At 46.1% G+C, this 5,420-nt stretch overlaps 1 pseudogene; it reads left to right on the forward strand.

Moving 5' to 3' along the window:
• The first annotated feature begins 2,283 nt into the window (after positions 1-2,283).
• Positions 2,284-5,420, forward strand: part of LOC119354568 — a 17,717-nt pseudogene continuing 14,580 nt past the window's right edge.

Here is a 5,420-nt window from a genome sequence, read left to right on the forward strand (position 1 = left end):
CTTCTCCTGGCCGGCCGCCCCCTCCCCCTTGGATCCTTTATATACGGGGGCAGGGGGGCACCTCTAAACACACAAGTTGATCCTTGAGATCGTTCCTTAGCCGTGTGCGGTGCCCCCTGCCACCATATTCCACCTCGATCATATTGTATCGGTGCTTAGGCGAAGCCTTGCGACAGTAGAACATCAAGATCGTCACCACGCCGTCGTGCTGACGGAACTCCTCCCTGACGCTTTGCTGGATCGGAGCCCGGGGATCGTCATCGAGCTGTACGTGTGCTAAGAACTCGGAGGTGCCGGATTAACGGTGCTTGGATCGGTTGGATCGGGAAGACGTACGACTACTTCCTCTATGTTGCGTCAACGCTTCCGCAGTCGGTCTGCGTGGGTACGTAGACAACACTCTCCCCTCTCGTTGCTATGCATCACCATGATCTTGCGTGTGCATAGGAATTTTTTTGAAATTACTGCGTTCCCCAATAGAGCAAACAAAGAACAAGTAAGAAACTGAGATTGCAATCTGGATATTGCGAATATAAGATGAAAGCTTTATTGATTAAGGTGGGGTTCTGTGATGTCTTGGCCTGGTCGTTGGACACAAACGAAGTACGCGAAGTTGCAGCTATGGCGAACTTTTAATCTAAACAAAACCCAAAGTCTAAACGATGCCCTAAGGGCTGTATATATGGAGGAGAGAGGGGGAATTTCGTGGCCCTTGGTGGTGAGGTCCGAAACCAACCCTAACTCTTGTTTCCCCACACATACGGACTCTAAAAACAGCCTATACTTAAGTACTTCGAAAATACATGGGCCTGGCCCAATAATAAGGTGACGCAGCAGCTAGAATAGTCTATGGACGAAATTTATGAAGTGGCATCTTGTATATTTCGTCCCATGTTTCATGCACTCATTATGGTGGCTTCAGAGTCCTGTAATCATCACTTGTAACTCTGTTCTTGTTCCCCTTGCGCATGCCATCATCTCCATGCTTGAACTTACTCCGAGGTTCATCTTTCTTGTCCAAGCTAGGCCCTTCATTTGTAAGCAAAACAAATGTATCCAATTTAGGTAGCATCATATTCTCATGGACATTAGAATCGTTACTAAGAAACGAAAATACCTGATAATTCAATTGGCGTGCGCAAGCTCTAGTAATTGATCCAGTATGTATAGCAGCAGGGGCTATGGGTGTAACAATGGTATTGATGTCCTCATCATTACTAATGGCCTCATGCAATCGCAACTTCTCCCAAATCTCTTTTGCCTTACACAAAAACAACACGTGATTCGTATCTTCTGGACCATTCAAACATGATGGACAGATGGACGAAACTTTCATATGTCTATTAGCAAGCGTACACGACACGGTAGGGTTCCATGCAAAATACGTCAAATGAAAAATTTCACCTTTGTTGGACAAGATAATTGCCAAATCTTACCCAAAATAGGATTGACATTTGTTCTACCATACCATTTGTGTGTTTGCAATTTCCTTTCATATTGTTTGTTTCATTCCTCCAAATAAGCCGAATAAAATGTGAACCATTTTTTGTATAGTTTCAAGCAATGAAATCCGTCGTATTATGCATAAGGAGAGGAATCACAAGCATCCTTTGAGCGCCAATTGGCCACAACATTTGCCTCACTAAATCTTGATCCAAAAAATTGTTGACTTGATTTATAAGATCAATAACTTTTGACACCCGCAAAAAAAAAGATCAACAACTTTTGACAGAAGATGCTCTTTTGTAGAAGTAATAAATTTTCTGTCCGCGACAGTTGAAATAGAGGGCATGGATGGAGTGCCAGGTTGAAATAGAGGGCAATGGAACGAAGAAGACGTTCCGTTGCAACATACGGGCGTGTTCCCTCGATCAAAAAGAAAAATGCTACAGGGTGATTGCGGAGAAGGAAGAGACGCCCGCCAGACCTCAACCTTGCTGGGCCCTCTTTGATTCGCAGGATTTTCAAATCGTAGGAATAGGAAAAGTATAGGGTTGGAGTGGCATGCACACATGAATCCTACAGGATTAGCATGGAGTGTTTGATGGCACAGGAAAAGCAAAGGAATTGTAAAAAAAGGTTGGAGTGGATGTTAGATTTCCTATAAAATGTAGTACAAAAGATTCCATAAAAAAAAGTCTTATGAGATACAATCCTATGAATCAAAGGACCAACATAGGAAAAATTCTTAAGGATTTCAATCCTCCAAAAATTCTATAGAATTCCTTTGAATCAAAGGAGTAGTTTTAGCCGCCGCCGCCGCCGTAGAGCCCGTTCCCCCTCACGCGGCCAGCGACCATGTCGAGTGGCCTGAACATGTCCTAGACGACCTCATCAAGCAATCCAAGTCCAGGCCCAAAGCCAACCCCGCCTTCTCTTCCGGGCCCACCCGCCGGGCGGCGCCGTCCGCCCGGACCATGCCCTACCCGCCGTCTGCTCCCAAGGTACGCCGTCGCGTTCGCACTCCCTACCGGGCTTCAGGCCCTTCCTCCCTGCGCAAGAAACCTAACTCCACCAGCTGATGCCCGCCCATCCAGGCCGCCACCGCCGACTCTCTGTACGGTGTCTACTCCGAGCACGTTGCCGCCATGGCAACCTCCCCGCCACCGCCGGCGGTGGCCGGGCCACAGGCACTCGAGACGGGCACGAAGCTGCACATCTCCAACCTCGACTCCAGCGTCACCGTCGAGGACGTCCAGGTGCTTGCTGTTCTTCTGTTGCTATTGCTCTTAAGATCCATGCCAATACCTTATTCTTGTTGGTTGACTGTAATGTCTTAGCTATATTTTTATTCTGGGGGAAAGCCATCATGGCAATATATTCATTAGTCAAAATAGTTCCCTCCAACAAGAGGATCGTGTTGCCACAAGCTAACAAGGTATCCAACTGCATGATTAGCTAGTATATGTGCTTCACAACTATCAAACTTAACTCTAGTGCAACCACGACATAAGAAGGTGCATTCTTCATAAACTGCTGTTGTTTGGCCTATTGAATTGCTGTCTGATCGCATGGTCTCCACAACCTCCAGGCAGTCGGACTGAACAACAATACGATTAGATCCCATATCTCCTGCCAATAGCAAACCGTCCCGGAGAGCATGAGCCTCAGCCATAGGTGCAGCTTCTTGCTGCAATATCACTGTATAAGGTAACATGACCGTTGAGCACCACAAAGTCTTCTGGCAGCTTCTCCCTGCTGTGCCGAGTGATCCCACTCAGTTTCTTCCTTGATCTAGCATAGTTGAGGCACAGGGCCAGAATAGCTTGCGCGGACCGTGCCGCCACCTGTACTGATTCAATCATGGGCCACTTGCCTTCTCTCCCACCATACGTACCAAGTTGTGTTAGCTAGTAGCTTCCCCGTCCGATCTTTCGAATAAGCAAGGGCCGAGTCTGCCCTTTCATTTATCAAACTGTGAAAAACAAATATCCAATTCCTGTAATTGAAGATCCCCTGGAGCTATTTTCCAAAATTGATCTTGGGAGTGGGTATCACCAAATAAGGATGGAAGATGAGTATATTGCAAAACTACATTTTCAACTTACATGGGCCATTATGAATATATAGTAATGCCTTTTGGCCTTACTAATGCACCAGCAACCTTTCAATCCTTGATCAATTTTTTGCTGGCATCTTATCTTAGGAAATTTCTAGTAGTTTCCTTTGATGATATACACATCTACAGCTCCTCAACGGATGAGCACTTAAAACATTTAGCTGCTGTGTTTTCCATTCTCAGAAGCAACAAACTATTTGCTAAATTCAGTAAGTGTTCATTTGGACAAACTCAGGCCCTGTCATGTGGTTACTGCTGAAGGGGTGTCAACTGATCTGTTAAAATTCAGGCTATGCAGAACTGGCCTGCTCCCACCAATGTCACTGAGTTGAGGAGCTTTCTAGCGCTGACTGGGTATTAAAGGACATTCATTCAGGCTGATCCTGGGTTATTGCCGCTGAAGGTGTGTCAACTGATCCAGTTAAAATTCAGGCTGTGCAAAACTGGCCTGCTCCCACTAATGTCATTGAGTTAAGGAGTTTCTGTAGCATCCCTGTATCAACACTATGCAGATCTAGCATCTTCCACTAGCCTCCATATAATATCGATCCTAAGGTGCCCACTTCAGTCCTTCACACAACACACGCGTTGGAAACGTGCACGCCATGTGGCAGGATGGTCGGTGTCGCAACACAAAATAGCGAAATAATCCACAACAACAACATATACATATACATATACAACAACTTCGAAGAGTCAAATTTAACGAATGAATACAACAACGGCCTTTCGTTCAAGATACAACTCATACAACGGAAGCGAGTAGACCTTAGACATGTAAGAATACTAGTTGTCTTAAGAAGGCTTAAACTAAAGCAAAGGCGTTCATATCGCTACCCAGGCCGCGGTATGTTGGAAAACCAACTAACGCCGTCCATCATCAAACCTGCTTCCTGAATCGTTGCTGGCTGGATTGGCAGCAATCCAGGTAAAAGAGTATGGGATGATAACCAGCTAACTCATCCATCATCAAACCTGCTTTCTGAATAGCTGTCGGCTGGATTGGCGGCAATCCACGTAAAAGAGTAAATTAAGCAAGGTGAGTAGTCAGCTGTACTCGCATGACTTACCTGAGACCTACACTATTTATGCATCAGGTATCAAAGGGGGTAAGGTGTTTAGCGGCAGCAAGCACTAGCACCTATAGAGACCCGCTACATCTTGCGCTTATCAGGTACAAGGAATGAGAGCGTATAAGAACCAATTACGCTAATCGTGGTGCAACGCAACCCTACAGGCTGCATCCATACTGAGCTTCTATCCTATCGCCACACATCACAGAGCCTTGCATTCCCCTTTGGATCACCCACGAAGAAAATCCCCAAGGCACTTGGCAACTTTTATTAATTATTTGAAGTTGTGCAACTCTGTTAACTAACAATATTAAGGGTGGGCAAATTTTAGAGATTACAAGTTGAAGTTGTGCTATGATCAAGTCGACCGATTCAAGTCGTCCATAACCGCGGACACGGCTATCCGGATAGATTTATCCCTGCAGGGTTGCACCAATTTACCCACACGCATGCCCGTCAAAACCACCTGCTGGCCCATTATAGGTATGAACCGGAAGATTTGAAAGAGACACGTTGTTGCCCTAGGTATATCCAAGACCAGAAAGCCACCCGGCGAGTCAATCAAGTGTCCTACCGGCTCTCCGAGTCAGGACCCAATCGTGAGTGGGAAGCGGTCATGATTGACTGTTGCCTCGAACTGTGGTCAGCCGTCTGCCTGTCCACAATTTGTGAACCACCAGGGGTTGCAGCCCCTAACTGTGGTCAACCACCTAGTGGATCCGAATGGAAGAAACAAAAGTAAAACCAGCGTGCGTCTCCTGGAAAAGTCTACAGTTTCGAGTACCCGT

The sequence above is a fragment of the Triticum dicoccoides genome, chromosome 2A, assembly GCF_002162155.2.
Source record: "Triticum dicoccoides isolate Atlit2015 ecotype Zavitan chromosome 2A, WEW_v2.0, whole genome shotgun sequence".
Taxonomy (NCBI): Eukaryota; Viridiplantae; Streptophyta; class Magnoliopsida; order Poales; family Poaceae; genus Triticum; species Triticum dicoccoides.